The 20,927-nt window shown below is 42.6% G+C and overlaps 1 pseudogene; it reads right to left on the reverse strand.

Moving 5' to 3' along the window:
* Window positions 1-2,566: 2,566 nt before the first annotated feature.
* On the reverse strand, window positions 2,567-3,575 carry LOC123457643 (annotated as a pseudogene).
* Window positions 3,576-20,927: the final 17,352 nt, after the last annotated feature.

Below are 20,927 nucleotides of genomic sequence, written 5' to 3' on the forward strand. Positions count from 1 at the left end.
AGATAGATAGACAGACAGATAGATACGTAGATAGATAGATAGGTGCATTAACCTTAGGTTTACTCTTACCTTTCTGGAATAGTAGACTTTTCAATTATACACGAGTCATCCAATAGCTTTGCGTGCATTCTCACTAGAGAGTCAAGTCAAAACTGAATCATTGACATTTCAGAATTGTGGTTTTGAAATTCTTCTAATCATAAAACTTCATTTACTGAGGTGATACCGTGGCACCCTGACATGCGTGGTAAGATGAGAACGGAGAGGGAAAAGTAGGCACGAGGGAGAATACCCTAGTGCTCCTGTGCTTCACGACGTCCTTTCCTTTAACTTGATGAAAACAGTGCCTGCTTAGTCCTGATAAACACAACACCATGTTCTTTTCTTCCTTACTGTAAGGTATAGATCTTTCTCCCTTCTTCGGCCTTCTCTCAACACTATTATAATTCTGCTAGAATAGCTCTACCTTTGAATTTTTTATGCTTGGTACAACTCAATGTCTATCTTTGCCCTCCAAGTTGAAGACTACAAACTTTCATTTTTCTGGGATTATTTTTCAGTCTTTCCGGAATGCATCATTCAACTGGAGCTTGGGACCTGGCCTTCAAGCGCGTACCCATCTTCCCAAGACGCCCAGGCTAACTGCCTTCAGCTCTCGCGAGAACGCGTTCGCTTCCCAGCATCGGTTCTCTAATGTGCCTCCCCTCGGGGGCGCTGCCATTTGAGCAGTTTGTGTTCTACAGGCCTCTATGGTTTGATTAACTTACTCGACATAATAATAATAGTGGTAAACTTTGAAAACATTTGACCCTTTAGAAATATCTTAAATTCAATATCCAAATGCTTTTGCCATATGTGTGAGAAATGCAAGCAGGTCTAACTTTCAAGGTAGGGTCGCACTCTAGCCCAGGCTGATCTGGAATTCAGTATGGAGTCTCAGGGTGGCCTCGAACACACAGCAATCCTCCTACTTCTGCCTCCCAAGTGCTGGGATTAAAGGCATGAGCCATCACACCCAGCTTTAGGTCTAACTTTTTAAAAAATTTTTATTAACATTTTCCATGATTATAAAAAAATCCCATGGTAATTCCTTCCCTCCCCCCGCCCACTTTCCCCTTTGAAATTCCATTCTCCATCATATTATCTCCCCATCTCAATCATTGTACTTACATATATACAATATCAGCCCAGTCTAACTTTTAAATATGATGTATATTTACATTTTATTTTTTTTATTTTTAAAAATATTTTATTTTTATTTATTTAACAGAGACAGAGGGAGAGAGAGAAAATAGGCATGCTACTGCCTCCAGCCACTGCAGACAAACTCCAGACCCATGCACCCCCTTGTGCATTTGGCTAACGTGGGTCCTGGGGAATCGAACATGGGCCCTTTGGCTTTGCAGGCAAATGCCTTAACCGCTAAGCCATCCCTCCAGCCCTGTAGGTATTTTTTTTTTAATTTTTGTTAACATTTTCCATGATTATAAAATATATCCCATGGTAATTCCCTCCCTCCCCACCCCCACACTTTCCCATTTGAAATTCCATTCTCCATCATATTATCTCCTCATCTCAATCATTGTACTTACATATATACAATATCAACCCAGTCTAACTTTTAAATATGATGTATATTTACATTTTAGATTAAAGTAATCCTATCATTTTATTTTATTCTTACGTGTGCTGTGCAGTATTGGCATGGGTATGCTCATGTGTGTGCAGATGTGCATATATGTGTACGAGTGTGTATGTGGAAGCCAGAGAGCAACCTCAAGTGCTCCTCTCAGAAATGCAGTCCACTTCTTTTTGAGACAGGGCCCTTTAATGCCCTGGAGCTCACCACCTAAGCTAGGTTGCCTAGCCAGCAAGCTCCAGAGACCCTCCTGTGTCCACCTCCACAATCCCAGGTTTACAGATGCACACCACCATGCTTAACATTCTATATGGGTGTTGGGAATCTGAACTCAGGTCCTAATGCTTGCAAGGCAAGCACTTTACTGACTGAGCTCTCTCTCCAGCTCTACTATCATTATCCTAACAAGATATTTTATTTATATGTTTGAGAGAAAAAAGGCAGATAGAAAGAAAGCATGGGCCCACCAGGGCCTTCCTACCATTGTTTTTATTTATTTTTTATTTTTATTTTTTGCACTGAAGTTATGTATTTTAACAGCTTTACATGTAATATTCATATATAAAAAACTTTAAGTGCTTTTCTCCAATTTAAAAATCTAAAGAATTCAAAAATAAGGCGTTCAATATTTGGAAAAAGTACAGTTTTACAAAATGTGTATATTCTGTTATGAAAACTCCACACCAACATTATACATTTGGAAAAAAATACAAACAGGATATATTACAAATTTATGCAGCAATAACTTATTTCACACCATGCAATAAAAAGTACATTAATCAAGATACACAAGCTTTTGTAGGTTCTAAACTGAAGGACTTTTTTTTCTCTGCAGAATCCTTAAAACCTGCGGCACTTAAAATCTGTTAGCCTTTCTACTGGGACGTAAATTATACACGATGGGAACATGGACAGACCACTTGTCTATTAGGAGTCATTCCAGCTTTGCTCCACAATGGCCGGAACTCTTTTCTCATACTCTCGCTTGTTCTGATAAAGCTGCGCTGCCTGGCTGTTGGTGGGACTGTTTGGATTCGGTTCATCCAACAGAGACTGAATTGAAGTTAAGATAGAACATACGTCATATGTTGGACTACATTGATTCTGAAGGATATCTAAACATATGCTGCCATCAGCATACACATTTGGATGAAACATTTTGGATAAAAACCTAACAGTTGGTGGTTTATTTGGATATTCTTCAGAAAATTCTATTACTAGTTTAAAAGTACCATCTTCAAAGGGCATCCCTTCTGGTCCAAATATAACTGCATTCCACTGCATAATGTTGTTTTCAGATGGTGCACCACTGACCCCCACAGGTGGGTCCTCTTGCAATCACTTGAAGTCGCGCTGAGAGACCAGAAAGAAATAACACGTAACTAATTAAACAATGACACTGCCATTGTAGGACAAACCATTGTGAACAAAGGAGGATCCTGGGCTCGGCTCAGATAAGGAACAAACTGATTAAAGTGCCGACCTTTGCTTCTGTAACTCATGCTCGCTTGCTCAACAGGACATTCCAGAAATACTTAGCTCTGGGGGCCTCCGGCCCCTTGCAAAAGATAGGATCTGCAAGCAGTCTGCTGACCAGAGATGAGCAACTAGAAATGTTCCCGCGTGTGCCTTCTTGGAACCAATCATTTTAAAAGATGCTATGTGACGTAACCCTTTTTTCCCCTTCCCACTCTTTTCCTTTATAAACCCCTACTTTTAGAAGGTCGAGGCTCTCTCCCACTCCCGCTGCGACGGTCTGTGTGGATTGAGTCCCTGCTTAAGCTTGACATTAAAAGAAACCTGTTGCTTTTACATTCAAGTGTCTGGGCTTCTGTGGCGGTCCTCTAGGTGACTCCTGGGTGACCGGGGGTCTTGGCTCCTGGTCAGGGGTTGTGGCACAACAGCGCATGAGCCTCCTCCGGGCCAGGGTTGACATGCTCCGCCCTACCATTGTTTTTAATGTGTCTAGTGGTGTCTGATACTATGGTGGTTTGAGTGTCACCATTGCCCACTTAAAGAGAACATACCTTGATCCAGGTGTGATGACATCTGCCTGCAACCTTAGCACTTGTTAGGCTAGGCAGGAGGGTTGTGAGCTGTAGCCATCCTGGGAAACATAGTTCGTTCTAGACCAATTTGTGTCACAGAATGAACCTTCACCTCCAACAGCCACCACAAGTGTGGTGGTTGGATCATGTGTCCCCATAATCTCAGGTGTTCGGAATGTTTGGTTCCCAGTGATGGAGATTCGGGGAATTAACGCCTCCTGGAGGCAGTGAATTGTTGGGGGCGGGCTTAGGAGTGTTACAGCCAGTTTCCCCATGCCACTGTTTGGCATTCTCCAGTTGCTATTGTCCACCTTATGTTGGCCAGGGGGTGATGTCCATCATTTTCCCCTGCCATCGTGGAGCTCCCCCTAGAGACTGTAGGCCAAAATAAACCTTTTTATCGCACAAGCTGTTCTTGGTTGGGTGATTTCTACCAGCAATTCGAACCTGACTGCAACAGTAAAATGGTACCGAGGAGTGGGATTGCTGCTAGACATCTGACTGTGTGGGTTTGGCCTTTTTGAGCTGATTTTTAAGAGAAATGTGGAAGGATTTGAAACCTTGGCCTAAGAGATGCCTTGCAGTGCTATAAGTACAGCTTGATGAACTATTCTGGTCAGAGTTGAAAGATCTGAATGCTGTAAAAACTGTGGACTGTGAGGTTTGGCTTATGAGAGTGAGAAAGAGCTTTGCTTGGATTGGGCTAGCAGTTTGTGTGAGAGGCTTGCTGTTATACCTGTGTCCTGAGAAGTCATGCAGGGTTGCTTTGTGTAGAAATAAACTGGTGTGAGCAGAGGGATATGGCATAGAAAGAAAAATCTTTGGGTGAACTATCACCCATTCAGCTGCAACTGAGAGATTACAACCTTTCAGATTGGGCCAGCTAACCTGCACTGGGGCAACAGGAAGAATGTAGACTCTTTTGCAGGGGCCTAAGTGGCCAAGAAGTGTCCTGTTCTTCAAAGTCTGCTTTATTACCCCCTTGGATTAACAAATTGGCACCCTACCTGGTATTGTGGAGTATAAGAAATGCAGGAAAGAGAGGGTCATTGAGTTTGCAACACAGTCTTGTGTTTTGGAAATGGCCGTGGGCAGTGTGAATCAGGTTTGCTGGACACCTGCATGGAGACCCCATGGAGCCATGAGAATAAACCGTGGATTGCAGTGGAAACCCAGTGGAGATCCCAGGACCATGAGATGGCTGCTAAGGAAAGCTGCCAGCCTCAATAAAGTTTTCCAGGACTGTGAGTAGCCTAGCTGGAAGGGCAGAATTGGTATACCAGAGACTTGTTGCTGGTTAGAATTGTAGGACTTGGAGATTTGTCACTGGCTAGAGAAATGAAGGGAATCACATAAGAAAGTAAAGGGATTAAAGAAGAAAACAAACTTCTGTAAAAGAACACAGGAAGCCAGCTTAAAAAAATAAAGAGGTCATTACAAGACATGAGTAAGGAAATAGAAATACTGAATAAAAACCAGACTAAAGTCTTGGCTGTGAAGAATACAGTCAATAACAACAACAAAAAAAAAAAAAAAAAAAAAACCACAACTCTGTGGAAAGTCTCACCAGTAGAATGGATAAAGAAGAGAACAGAATATCAAAACTAGAAGACCAGGTGGCAGATCTAATACAGTGCAACAAAGAGAAAGACAAGCTAATAGCAAGGTATGGATGGGAATTTCAAGATATCTAGGACACTATGAAAAGATTAAATATAAGAATTCAGGGTATTACAGAAGGAGGAGAATTTTGATCCAGAGGCTTAGTAGGTGTTTTCACAAAATCATAGAAGAAAATTTTCCTCAAATTGGGAAAGAAATGCCAATGCAGATACAAGAAACTTTTAGAACACCAAACAGACAAAATCTGGAAAGAACCTCTCCTCACCATATTATAATTAAATTACAAAACACACAAGCCAAAGAAAATACATTAAAAGCAGTTAGAAGAAGCAAGTCACCTACAAAGGCAAGCCCATCAGAATAATTGCAGATTACTCAACACAAGCTTTAAAAGCCAGAAGGGCTTGGAATGGTATATTCCAAGTTCTAAAAGATAACAACTGTCAACCAAGATTACTTTATCCTGCAAAGCTATCTATCCAAATTGACAGAGAAATGAGGACATTCCACAATAAAAACAGGCTAAAGGAATTTATGACAACTAAACCAGCTCTACAGAAAATACTTGAAGGAATTCTTAATGCTGAAGAGAAAGCAAAACACACACAAGAGGAAATAGGAAAAAATAAACCACACTCAACAGTTAAAACAAATGAGTAAAGGGAAAACAGAAATCACTACAAAATAAGAAAAACAGTGAGAATAAATGCATACCTTTCAATAATAACTCTTAATATCAGTGGCCTCAATGCACCATCCAAAAGACACAGGCTTGCAGACTGGATTAAAATGCAGGATCCTGCCATTTGTTGCCTCCAGGAAATTCATCTCTCAATAAAAGATAGACACCATCTTAGGGTGAAAATTGTATTTCAAACAAATGGGCCTAGGAAACAAGCAGGGATTGCTATCCTAATATCTGACAGATAGACTTCAAACCAACATTAGTGAGGAAAGATAAAGAAGGTCATTTTATGCTGATTGAAGGAACACTCCAGCAGGAGGATGTTACAATACTAAACATATATGCACCTAACATGGGGACTCCCAGTTTCTTCAAACAAACACTATTAGACTTAAGGTCATAGATAATATCAAATGCAATTATAGTGGGAGACTTCAATACCCCACTTTCACCAATTGACAGGTCATCCCAGCAAAAAATAAACAGAGGGATATCTGAATTAAATGATGTCATGGAACAAATGGATGTAACAGATATCTACAGAACATTCCATCCAAATGCTGCAGAATGTTCATTTTTCTCAGCAGCACATGGTACATTCCCTAAAATAGACCATATATTAGGACACAAAGCAAATCTCCACAATTATAGGAAAATTGAAATAATCCCTTGTACTGTATCTGACCACAATGGGATTAAACTACAAATTAGCAACAAGAATAGCTACAGAGCATACAGAAATTCATGGATACTAAACACTACACTATTGAATGATGAGTAGGTCATTGAAGAAATCGAGAAGGAAATCAATAAATTCATAGAATCAAATGATGATGGTAATACAACATACCAAAACCTTTGTGACACATGAAGGCAGTCCAAAGAGGGAAATTTATAGCTGTAAGTGTCTATATTAAGAAATTAAAGAATTCACAAATAAACAATTTCATGCTCTACTTTAAGGCCTTGGAGAAAGAAGAACAATGCAATCCAAAAACAGTAAATGAGAAGAAATCACAACGATTAGAGCAGAAATTAATTATATAGAAACAAAAAATATATATCCAAAGAGTCAATGAAACAAATAGTTGGTTCTTTGAAAGGATAAACAAAATTGATAAACCCTTGGCAAATTTGACCAGAAGAAAGAGATAAGAGACAAAAATTAATAAAACTAGAGATGAAGAGGCACCATTACAACAGATACCAAAGAAATTCAGAAAATCATAAGGACATACTTTAAGAATATCTATGCCTCTAAGTTTGAAAATCTGAAAGAAATGAATGACTTCCTTGATTCATATGGCCTACCAAAATTCAATCAAGATGAGATAAACCATTTAAGTAGACCTATAACAAGTACAGAGATCCAAGCAGTTATAAAAAGTCTCCTGGCTAAAAAAAGCCCAAGTCCAGATGGATCCACTGGTGAATTTTATCAGACCTTCATGGAGGAATTAATACCAATGCTTCTCAAACTTTTCCATAAAATAGAAAAGGAAGAAATTCTACACAACTCCTTCTATGAAGCCAACATCACCCTAATACGAAAACCAGGCAAAGACAGAACAAAAAACGAAAATTATAGACCAGTCTCCCTCATGAACATAGGATGCAAAAATTCTGAACAAAATATTGGCAAACAGAATACAAGAATATATTAAAAAGATTATTAACCCCAACCAAGTTGGCTTTATCCAGGGATGCAGGGAGGGTTCAATATACACAAATCAATAAATGTAATACATCACATAAATGGTATGAAGAACAAAATTCACATGATCATGCCAATAGATGCCGAAAAGGCATTTGACAAAATCCAACATCCTTTCATGCTAAAAGTATTACAGAAACTGGAAATAGAAGGAACATATCTCAACAAATAAAAGCTATTTATGACAAACCTACAGCCAACATCTTGAAGATTTTCTACTAAATTCAGGAACATAAGAAGGGTGTCCATTGTCCTCACTTTTATTTAATATAGTACTGGAAGTCTTATTTATAGCAATAAGTCAAGAGATAATCATAAAAGGGATACAAGTTATCGCTATTTGCAGAAATTACCCTACACGTAAAAGACTCTAAAAACTCTACCAGAAAACTGTTAGAGCTAATAAACACTTTTAGCAATGTAGCAGGATACAAAATAAATACACAGAAATCAGTAGCTTTCCTATATACTAACAACAAATGAGCAAAGAATGAAATCAGGGAATTTCTCCCATTCACAATTGCCTTAGAAAAATAAAGTACTTTGGTAGAAACTTAACTAAGGAAGTGAAGGAGCTCTACAGTGAGAACTTTAAAACACTCAAGTGAGAAATTGCAGAAGACACAAAGAAATGGAAAGATATCCCATAGTCTTGGATTGGAAGAATCAATATTCTGAAAATATCAATCTTACCAAAAGCAATCTACACATTTAATGCAATCCTTATTAAAATTTCAAAGGCATTCTTCACAGAAATAGGGAAAAACACCAAAATTTGAAAGCACAAATACCTTGAATAGCCAAAACAATTTTGAGCTGGTGGTGTCACCATACCTTAAGCTGTATTACAAAGCCATAGAAAGAAAAACAACATGGTATTGGCGCAAAGACAGACATGTAGATCAATGGAACAGAATAGAGGACCCAGATGTTAATCAAGGCAATCAATATTCAAGACCTCACAGTGCGTAGCAATACACACCCAAGACTCTCATAATAGGAGAATAAGATGATGACATCAAATTAAAAGAGAGGCTAATGGACAGAAGGAGGGGATATGATGGAGAGCAGAGCTATGAAGGAGATAGTGGGGGAGGGGAGGGGAGGGAAATACCATGGTTTGTTGTTTGTAAGTATAGAAGATGTCAATAATATATACATATACATATATATACACACACACACACACATATATATATATGAAAGAAAAAGAAAGAATAAAAAAGAAATTCATGCTGATTGAGACTGGTTTTTTTGTTTGTTTTGTTTTTTTGTTTTTGAGGTAGGGTCTCCTTTGGTCCAGGCTGACCTGAAATTAACTATGTAGTCTCAGGGTAGCCTCAAATCATAGTGATCCTCCTCCCTCTGCCTCCTGAGTGCTGGGATTAAAGGTGTGTGCCACCACACCCAGCTGAAACTATTTTTTAAAGTATTACTAATATGCAGTTAATGAATGCAGGCTTAAAATAGCACACATTTTACAAATGAGGTTGGTTGTGTTCAGGATGGTATGGCTATAAAAAAATAGCACACATTTTAATAATTAATAATTAAACATATACAAAATTTCTTTGGGAATATATCTCTAAGCCAAAATGATGGGCATTTTCACAGTTAGTTTATATATGCTCACATGAATATGGGTGACTATGACATTGAAATGTGGTAGAGTTTATCCTGTGTTCTAATATGCATAGAAGTACAAAGAGAGTTTGCCATCATAAATAAGGAAAAATAAAGGGGGGATTAGGACAGTAATTCTTTGATCTTCTGAAAGATATATAAAAAATAGTGTCCCCAAAGTTCATAAAGTAGTGACAATTGACTGAGGGCTATTATAAGTACATACATTTAATCCCTAGCACTTGGAAGGCTGAGGTAGGAGGATCATTGTGAGATGGAGGCCAGCCTGAGACTACAGAGTGAGTTCCAGATAAGCCTGGACTAGAGTGAGAGCCTACATTGGTTAAAAAAAAAAAAAAAAAAAGCAAATGTTTCAGGAACACTAAAATCAAAAAGGGATCCAGTCCTACTCATTAAAGTATATGTGTTCTCCACATTGAGGCAGAGGTTGTGTTAACCCTTCATGGAGAATGGGTGTGATACTGCTGAGCAACTTACCAAACTCAGCCAAGGGCTTTTTTCTGTTAATTGGACATTGTTGTCATAGTGCAGGAATAAAGAGAAAACTACATCCTGGGCCAATTTCAGGAAAGAGTGAATCTGGGTTTGAGAATAACTTCTTAGACTAAAACAGCCTAGATACTGTTCTTCAAAAGTAAAGGATTTGAGTTAGCATCATATCAGAAGGGAAAATGGAATGAAAAAGGAATGGGATGATCCCTCTGTGCAATGAAGGTATTTACTCCCAACTGAGGAACAGGGTGATCCCTCTGTGCAGTGCAGGTGTTTACTGTCACCTAAGGAATGGGATGATCCTTCTGTGCAGTGCAGGTGTTTACTGTCACCTAAGGGACGGGATGATCCCTCTGCGCAGTGCAGGTGATTCCTGTCACCTAAGGAACAGGATGATCCCTCTGTGCAGTGCAGGTGTTTACTGTCACCTAAGGGACGGGATGATCCCTCTGTGCAGTGCAGGTGTTTCCTGTCACCTAAGGAACGGGATGATCCCGTTGTGCAGTGCAGGTGTTTCCTGTCACCTAAGGAACGGGATGATCCCTCTGTGCAGTGCAGGTGTTTACTGTCACCTAAGGAACGGGATGATCCCTCTGTGCAGTGTGGGTGTTTCCTGTCACCTAAGGAACGGGATGATCCCTCTACGCAGTGCAGGTGTTTCCTGTCACCTAAGGAACGGGATGATCCCTCTGTGCAGTGCAGGTGTTTACTGTCACCTAAGGAACGGGATGATCCCTCTGTGCAGTGCGGGTGTTTCCTGTCACCTAAGGAACGGGATGATCCCTCTGTGCAGTGTGGGTGTTTACTGTCACCTAAGGAACAGGATGATCCCTCTGTGCAGTGCCGGTGTTTCCTGTCACCTAAGGAACGGGATGATCCCTCTGTGCAGTGCGGGTGTTTACTGTCACCTAAGGAACGGGATGATCCCTCTGTGCAGTGCCGGTGTTTACTGTCACCTAAGGAACGGGATGATCCCTCTGTGCAGTGCCGGTGTTTACTGTCACCTAAGGAACGGGATGATCCCTCTGTGCAGTGTGGGTGTTCACTGTCACCTAAGGAACGGGATGATCCCTCTGTGCAGTGCAGGTGTTTACTGTCACCTAAGGGACGGGATGATCCCTCTGTGCAGTGCCGGTGTTTACTGTCACCTACGGGATGGGATGATCCCTCTGTGCAGTGCGGGTTTTTACTGTCACCTAAGGAACAAGATGATCCCTCTGTGCAGTGCAGGCGTTTACTGTCACCTACGGGATGGGATGATCCCTCTGTGCAGTGCGGGTTTTTACTGTCACCTAAGGAACAGGATGATCCCTCTGTGCACGCGGGCGTTTACTGTCACCTAAGGAACGGGATGGTCCCTCTGTGGAGTGCGGGTTTTTACTGTCACCTTAGGAACGGGATGATCCCTCTGTGCAGTGCAGGTGTTTACTGTCACCTAAGGAACAGGATGATCCCTCTGTGCAGTGCCGGTGTTTATTGTCACCTAAGGAACAGGATGATCCCTCTGTGCAGTGCAGGTCTTTACTGTCACCTAAGGAACGGGATGGTCCCTCTGTGCACGCGGCCGTTTACTGTCTCCTAAGGAACGGGATGATCCCTCTGCGCAGTGCAGGTGTTTACTGTCATCTACGGGATGGGATGATCCCTCTGTGCAGTGCGCGTGTTTACTGTCACCTAAGGAACAGGATGATACCTCTGTGCAGTGCAGGTGTTTACTGTCACCTAAGGAACGGGATGATCCCTCTGTGCAGTGCCGGTGTTTACTGTCACCTAAGGAACGGGATGATCCCTCTGTGCAGTGCCGGTGTTTACTGTCACCTAAGGAACGGGATGATCCCTCTGCGCAGTGCAGGTGTTTACTGTCACCTAAGGAACAGGATGATCCCTCTGTGCAGTGCAGACGTTTACTGTCACCTAAGGAACGGGATGATCCCTCTGTGCAGTGCAGGTGTTTCCTGTCACCTAAGCAACGGGATGATCCCTCTGTGCAGTGCAGGTGTTTACTGTCACCTAAGCAACGGGATGATCCCTCTGTGCAGTGCAGGTGTTTACTGTCACCTAAGCAACGGGATGATCCCTCTGTGCAGTGCAGGTGTTTCCTGTCACCTAAGCAACGGGATGATCCCTCTGTGCAGTGCAGGTGTTTACTGTCACCTAAGGAACGGGATGATCCCTCTGTGCAGTGCAGGTGTTTACTGTCACCTAAGGAACGGGATGGTCCCTCTGTGCACGCGGCCGTTTACTGTCTCCTAAGGAACGGGATGATCCCTCTGCGCAGTGCAGGTGTTTACTGTCATCTACGGGATGGGATGATCCCTCTGTGCAGTGCCGGTGTTTATTGTCACCTAAGGAACAGGATGATCCCTCTGTGCAGTGCAGACGTTTACTGTCACCTAAGGAACGGGATGATCCCTCTGTGCAGTGCCGGTGTTTACTGTCACCTAAGGAACGGGATGATCCCTCTGTGCAGTGCCGGTGTTTACTGTCACCTAAGGAACGGGATGATCCCTCTGTGCAGTGCCGGTGTTTACTGTCACCTAAGGAACGGGATGATCCCTCTGTGCAGTGCCGGTGTTTACTGTCACCTAAGGAACGGGATGGTCCCTCTGTGCACGCGGCCGTTTACTGTCTCCTAAGGAACGGGATGATCCCTCTGCGCAGTGCAGGTGTTTACTGTCACCTACGGGATGGGATGATCCCTCTGTGCAGTGCCGGTGTTTACTGTCACCTAAGGAACAGGATGATCCCTCTGTGCAGTGCAGACGTTTACTGTCACCTAAGGAACGGGATGATCCCTCTGCGCAGTGCAGGTGTTTACTGTCACCTGAGGAACAGGATGATCCCTATGTGCAGTTATTTATACTGTAGTTCTTAGTATTCAATAACTTCATAAGATCTCTGAACAAAAGTTGCTGACAATGGATAGAGACGACATGTAAAGCAGAGCTCGTACTGGATGAATCACACCCACAGAGGCAGAGGAGGTGGTGGAAGAAAGGTGAGGGCTGCTCTCACTGCCAGCCAGGGAGGCTTTTCTACAGAGACCACAGTAGACCCCGAAGAGAGTCCAAACTCACCAAACTTGAAAACAAGAGGCTGCTGAGAGATCAACACTGAAAGAAACGTACCTATCACACCCAGCAAAACTCAGGAGACACTGTGGAAGAGGGCGAGAAACGAATGTAAGGACCACAGGGTGAGAAGGAGCACTTTGGGACACTGCCCTCTAGATATGACCTTGAAGTAGCTGTAGTCTCCCCTGCAAGACTTGCACAGTTGTGAGCATATTAACATTTTATCATGGAAGACAGAGGAGACCAAAAAGAACGTCAGGGGCTGGAGAGAGGGCTTAGTGGTTTAAGTACTTTCCTGCAAAGTCTAAGGACCCAGGTTAGCTTCTCCAGAACCCACATGAGCCAGATGCACATGGTGACACATGCATCTGGAGTTTGTTTGCAGTGGCTAGAGACCCTGGCATGCCCATTCTCTCTCTCTAATAAATAAATAAAAATAAAAAAGAATGAGACATCAAACAGAAGCAACTTGTAAGGAGAAGAAGGGTGCTCAGTGGAATAGAGTGGGGGGAAGGGGACAAAAGAGTCAATGGGACAGAAATAATCAAATTTCCATATGTTCATTATTAAAATAAATAAAAATGTTTTAGCAATAATCACTTTAAACACTTATCTTAACGCTGACAGTTTTCTTTCAATCAGTCCAGAGGAGGATATCATTCAGTGAGTCTGGTTGTTCTAATAATTTACCTAAAAAAGGAATGTATGCACCTTTCTTCTCACTTTGTCCCCAAGGACATCAAGATACAATGGCTTGATGTACCTCCTGAGCCTGAGTGGGTCCTTGTTCTGTGTGTGTGCATATGTGTGTGTGTTGTGAATATGTATGCGTGTTTGTGTGTCTAAATGCATGCACCTCTGTGAGTGTGCACACACATGTATGTATGTGCACGTAGAGACTGGAGGTTGATGTCAGGTGTTTCCTCTATCACGTGTCCAACTCATTTTTCTGAGCAAAGGTCTCTCACTGAAACTCACTGACAACCTAGCTAGCAAGTCCCGGGAATCCTCTTGTCTCTCCCTCTTCAGCACTGAGATTGCGTCACACACTGCCACACCCAGCATTTTACATCCATGCTGGGGGTTGCCCTCAGGTCTCATACTTGCATAGCAAGCACTTCACCCACTGAGAATCTCCCCAGCATCCCTGAGTAATGGTTCTCAACCTGGCCAGTCTTAACCTTCCATGGCTCAGGGTCTAATGCGGAAGAGGTGGTGGAAAGAATGTAAGAGGGTAGGACTCAGTACAACGTGCTCCCACCAGACATAAAATGACCTAGATATCCATGACCTCACAGTGCCTGACACTACTAACACAAGACCATAATAAGAGGAGGAAAAGATTATGACATCAAAATAAAAGAGACTGATTGAGATGGGGAGGGGATATGATGGAGAATGGAATTTCAAAGGGGAAAGTGGGGGGAGGGAGGGTATTACCATGGGATATTTTTTATAATCATGGAAGATATTAATAAAAATTGAGAAAAAATAAACAATAAAGAAAGAAAAAGGAAAGAAAAGAAAGAAATGGAAAAAAAGAAGCAATGTGCTTCAAGTCTCTAGCAAGCTCTCTAGGAGACTGTGGTAGTTTGAATGGATTTCCCCGTGGATTCAGGAGTATTGAGAGCAGGAGGAGGTGTCACTGCAGGGATCCTGGCGTCCAGGTGTGGGGGCAGGTCTGGAATTTCCAGCCAAAGAAATGCAAAGTGCTGGAGCTTTGTCTGGAGAGCCTGAGCCTGCTTGCTCATGGGGGGTGGTTGTATTTCTCTCTGCGTGGACCTGAGGAAGTGGGCCAGCTTCTGCCATTATGGAACTTCCCCTCCATCTGTAAGCTTCCATAAATCCCTTCCTCCCATAGCTTGTGCCTAGTTTGGACATTCTTCCCAGTAACCTGAGGCTGTTTACTACAGAGACCCTCTCGCGTCACAGTCCATTCTGCAGGCACACAGGAGCTCCAGCACCCGGGACTGCCTTCTTGTTACAAGAGCCTGTCTTGACGTCCTCTGGGAGACTGTTCTGGCCTCCTGAGTGCCATCAGGTTGACCCTTTGGTAAGACCCAGCATTCCCCTTTGTAATCGGGTTCCTGCCTTAGTCAAGGAGGAGCATGAGAAAAAGGCTTATGTGGGTCTCTTCCTTGGTAGGCAGGAGGAAGAGATCAAGGAGCTATGAGAGTGAGGACGCTTCACTGAGCAGACTGCTGGCGCAGGGTCCAGTGATCGCCTTGGAGTACTTCCTGTGAGAAAGGTTGATACAACCACCCACTCACCAGAGGTTCAAATGCCGAAGTGTCAGTCTCCCAGGGTACTGACTTCCCTATACTATGTGCACAGGCCAGCACGGGCCTCCTGGGTATGAACGAGGTGGTGGATGAATGCCCGTGATTGTCCCTCCATCCCAGGTTCTTGTTCCTAGCTGGTCTGGGTCAGAGATGTGATGTCATCTATAGCACTTCAATGGGCTTATATCCACTGTACACAGTACTGGGTTTCATGCAAGTATATAATGCACGGGAACATACTTCTCCCCCAACCCTGCCCTTTCTTACCTCCCTCCCTCCCTCCCACTAGTCCCTTAGTTTTACTTGTACTTTGGTGTCATGAATACATACATGATTTTTGTATCTATATAAAATCTAGTTTCTACAAATGGGAGACAGATGGAATATTTGTCTGAGTTTGACTTAATTTACTTAATATGATCATCTCCGTTGCATCTATTTTCCTATAAATCACATAATTTAATTCTTCTCTGCGGCTGAATGAAGTTCCATTGTGCATACATATCTCATTTTCTTTATTCTTCACTTGAAGGACATCGAGGCCGGTTCTACGACTTAGCTATTGTGCTGGTGCTGTAGTGACCGTGGACGGGCCAGCATCTCGGTGACGTGTTGACTCGGAATCCTTCAGGCGTGTACTCAGGATGGAACTGCTGGGTCATATGGTAGGTCTATCTTCAGTGTTTGAGGGATCTCCATACTGATTTCTATCATTCTGAACTAATTTACATTCCCGCCAGCAGAGCACAGGGGCAGGGTTCTCTTTTGTCTGCACCCTGGCTTGAGTTTCTTGTTATTTATTTCTCTGTTCCTGTTCTTTCCACCTCCCCTCCTTTCTCCTTTTCTTTTCTTTTCTTTTCTTTCTTTCCTTTCTTTCTTTCTTTCTTTCTTTCTTTCTTTCTTTCTTTCTTTCTTTCTCTCTCTCTCTCTCTCTCTCTCTCTCTCTCTCTCTCTTTCTTACTATCTATCTATCTATCTATCTGTCTATCTATATATCTATCTATCTATCTATCTTTCTCTCTGTGTCTTTCTTTCTTTCTTTTTTTTTTTTTTGTTTTCTGAGACAGGGTCTCACATGCCCCAGTTTGGCCTTGTATAGTTTGGCTTCAAACAGGTTGGCCTTGAACTTGCTATATACAGCTAATGATGACCTTGAACTTCTGATCCTCCTACCTCTGCCTCTCCAGTGCTGATATTACAGGCATGTGCCAGCTTGCTCAGCTTTTTGTGATGCTGGGGGATAGAACTCAAGACTGTGGGCATGCTAGACAAACTCTACCAATTGAGCTACATCCCCAGTTCTTGTTGCCTGTTCTGTCAATGCCTGCCACTCTAGCCAGGGTGAGATGGAATCCCAATGCATTCCATTTGCATTTCTCTGAAAACCAGTGATGCTGAAGGCTGCTCATGTTTATTGGCCATTTGTATTCCATGCTTGAAAACTGTCTGTTAAGTTCATTAGCACATTTATTAATCAGGTTGTTTGAGTTCTGGTTATTTAGTTTTTTATTATTCTTTGTATATCCAAGATATTCATCTGCTGTCAAATATATATCACTCACACTTATTTTCCCTATCATGCAGGTTGATTCTTCACTCTGTTGTTTTCTTTGTTATACATAAAGTTTTTAATTTCATGAAATTCCATTTGCCAACTGCTGGTGCTATTTCCTGAGCCTATATTTATATATATGAAGTGTTCTTGCTTTTTCCTCTAATAGTTTCAGAGTTTCCATTCAAGTCTTTAATTCATTTGGAGTTAACTTTTACATGGAGTGGAAGATAGGGATCTGGCTCTGTTCCTTTTCATGTGAGTATCCCTGCTTTCCCAGCACCATTTGTAGCACAGGCTTTCTTTTCTCCCAATGTATCCTTTGGCATCTTCATCAAAAATTGGGTGACTGAGTCTGTGTGGGTTTATATCTAGGTCTGGGTCTTGATTTTATTGCATTGATCTAAGTATTTGCTTCTTTTTATTTTGTGATACTTCAGTGTTTCTTGCTTAAAAGGGTCGGTTCTCATCTTGACTTTAGGTTCCCTCTAGACAATTTACATTCTGCTCTTTCCAATCTGAAAATCATCTCTGGATGAATATGTTAGAACATGGGGTCTGTGTGATCACCACACTGGGCCATTTCAGTCCTTATCTTCTCTCTGCGTTTCTGTACTTTCCTGTGTGCAGACTGCTGGTCCTGTATCCGGCTCTGCCATGGTCATTCTGTACTGACCATGTCCAGACTGTTTGTATTATCCCCCGAGCAATCCTGTATGACAATAACTTCTATAGCAGTTACATTGTCCTGGGTATTTTAAATTATCTAGAGTTAATCTGAAGTATTCTACAGAGTGAAGTAGGTTATTTGCAACACTGCACCATTTTATTTAAGGGATTGGAATGTGTGTTGATTTTTCTGATCCTGAAATCAATCCTTCATGGACCCTGAGAAATGACTGTGGTTCTGAGAGTTCTTAGTTCATCATAACACTAAGTATAGATCAGTGTTTTTCCCCTTTCTTTCCTTTTTCTCCAAGACTTCAGGTCTGGGGACCTGGCTGGTTCCCCTGGCTGCTTAGAGGACAGCCAGCTGTCTGGTGGGGGGGGTGTTAGGCTCCCCGTCTCTCCTGCTGCACATCAGGAATCCCAGGAGGCAAAGGGAAACAAGTGAAATGACTTTGACTTTGGCACTTAGGCAGCTCCCTCTCTCTCTAGAAAGGCTTCCACATGCTGGCCTGGTGTGTTCCAGGCACTGCAGAGTCTTGGCAGATTGGCTAATAAGTATTTTTAGTTCATCCCCCCTCAATGTTTGCCAGTTCAGGGGCAGGGCATGGAACCCAGGGTCTCAAGCATGCTGGGTGAGGACTCAACTGAGCTATACCCTGGGCCCAAATTTCTAGAAACACCTTCTATTTGACTCTTGCTTGACTCACCTTGTTGAGAACAAAACTATCCTTCCTAATTCAAAGTGCAATTCCTCCTTCCTATCACTATTAACTCACATTCTTCTTTTCACCATCAAAATTATCGCAATTTGTGACTTAACCAGTTTCAACTTTCTTATGCATGAAGTTTGAAGTTTTTAAGACCCATAAGTCAGAGGACATTATAGTTGGGGTTCACTGACATATCCCAAACAACTAAACAGTGCCTGGCACTTAGTAGGTGTTCAATAAACATTGGCTGACCGAATGACTAGCTCATGGTCCGGGCATTTTCCTTCGTGAATAAATGCATGTTGGACTTTCAACATGCAAGTTAGGATTGTGTATGGATGGAAGATCAATCAATCCAGGAAGTTTTATCTGAATCAATAACTGGTCTTGAGAATAAAAATTTAAAGAGAAACTCTGCTAATAATATTTTATGACTGTTCTCCATCAGAAAGAGACAGAGAGCTAGCACAGGCTGCTAGCTCCCTTCCTAGCTCAAAATTGAAGACATTGAAGGAGGAAGAAACTGGCTGCAAATAAAGCAAATCAAGCCTATGAGTCCTCGGGGGATGCAGAGGGCAGTGTGGCCTGGAAGAGAGAGGAAATAGAGGAAAGAAGAGGAGGGCAGAGACGGAGGGGCGTGGTGGCTGGCAGGGCATGTTTGCTGCACCCTGGCTGCAGTAGCCCAGCAGGAAGGGAGGGGAAGAGAGGAACATGATAGGCAGGGGATTCTGGAGGCTTCTTGAGGAGGGAGTAATTAAAATGAAAGAAATATCTCTTTAAAGAAAGTGGTGGGCTGGAGAGATGGCTTAGCGGTTAAACGCTTGCCTGTGAAGCCTAAGGACCCCGGTTCGAAGCTCGGTTCCCCAGGTCCCACGTTAGCCAGATGCACAAGGGGGCGCACACATCTGGAGTTCGTTTGCAGAGGCTGGAAGCCCTGGCGCACCCATTCTCTCTCTCTCCCTCTATCTGTCCTTCTCTCTGTGTCTGTCACTCTCAAATAAATAAATAAATAAAAATTAAAAAAAAATAAGAAAGTGGTAATGGGTAACGGGGAGATGCATATTCAGGACCCCCTAACAGGAGCAGCAAGCAGGATGTTCAGTATGGATTATGTCTCATTTCCTGTGGTACACTTAAGTCCACCTGTGTTGTAGTCAGGTTCACATTGCTGACAGAAATCACCTGACCAAGAGCAGCTTGTGGGATAAAAAGTTTTATTTTGGCTTAAAGACTTGAGGAGAAGCTCCATGATGGCAGGGGAAAACGATGACATAAGCAGAGGGTTGACATCACCCCCTCACCAACATCAGGTGGACAACAGCAATAGGCGAGTGTGCCAGACACTGGCAAAGGAAAGCTCGTTATAACCCCCATAAGCCTCCAACAATACACTGCCTCCAGGAGGCTTTAATTTCCAACTGCCATCAGCTGGGAGACTAGCATTCAGAATGCCTAGGTTTATGGGGGACACCGGAACCAAACCACCCCAACCTGAATAGGTCAAGCCATGACCTTGGTCCCATTTCTCCACAATAAAAATGCCCATCCAGGGAGCTGACATCCCGGAGGGGATTGGTTTGTCAGCTGCTTGAAGAGAACATCACATGAAAAGGAAAGGAAAGAGATGAGGAAAGGCAGGGGACCAAGCAACACAGACTAGACAATCCAGGACAAATGGGGCAGAGTTAGGGGAGCCAGGAAATAAACAGTGGGAGTTAGAGAGGACGCTGGTGACAAGAAACAGGGACATGCTGAGCCACGTGGAGATATTCAGTGTAAAGATGTAAGTGCTGAATTAAAGGACAAAACAGAGGAATAAAGGGGAAAATAGGTACAGCCCAAAATATACCCATGATCCACAAACCAGATTGAGAAAATCCCCTATAGGAATCAGGAAGGGATGAATCCTGGAATAGAAAAGATGGAATGTGAAAGGATAGCACGTGTGTGTGTGTGTGTGTGTGTGTGTGTGTGTGTGTGTACAAACAGGAAGTGACATGTGTAAAAGTACATATATGTAAATGATTGTGTGATGTATAAATAATTCCAAAAAATGAGAAAACATTTTAAAAACAGAAGGAGTTTCCAAGAAGTTAAAAATTTAGATCTCAGGTTATAAAATCTCAGAATTTAAAATGGATGAATAAGAAATTTTCCACATTCATATACTTTAAGTCTGCCAAAGACAGAAAAGCAAAATTCTGAGGGCTTTGATATGGGAAGGACGGATCAGCCTCACGATCACAAAGGTCAGGTGGGGTCTCCATTCCTCGTGCTCCGGCAATGAGGACCTGCTTCCTGGTTCGCGTGCTGGTCAACGTATCACAAACACCTGATAGAAGCAGCTTGTGGAAGGAAAAGGCTCGTGATTCCATGAAGGAACCTATGCTGGCAGGGAAAGGAAGCTGGCGCCACACCAGCCGGGAGGAAGCCGAGCACAGAGATGTGGAATGGGGGGGGGGGGAGGGGCAGGGAAACAGAAAGCCTGTCAGTGTTGGACTCCAGAAAAGTCATGCAGGGAGCCACGGGATGCACAGTCCCTGGACCTACTTCCTTTTCTGACCATGACTTTGGAGCAGGGAATTCTGAGAATTGTTCATTTCTTCCCTGAGGTTTTTTTTTGTTTTTGTTTTTGTTTTTTTTTTTTTTTCCAGTGAAGCATTGATCACTTACGGGTACTTTCTTCCATTTCCATGTACTTGTAGAGTTTCTCTTGTTATTAATGTCTAGTTTGTTCCATTATGATCTGAATAGATACAAGAAATTATTTTGATTTTTAAAAATATTTTTAAGCC

The sequence above is a fragment of the Jaculus jaculus genome, chromosome 1, assembly GCF_020740685.1.
Source record: "Jaculus jaculus isolate mJacJac1 chromosome 1, mJacJac1.mat.Y.cur, whole genome shotgun sequence".
Taxonomy (NCBI): Eukaryota; Metazoa; Chordata; class Mammalia; order Rodentia; family Dipodidae; genus Jaculus; species Jaculus jaculus.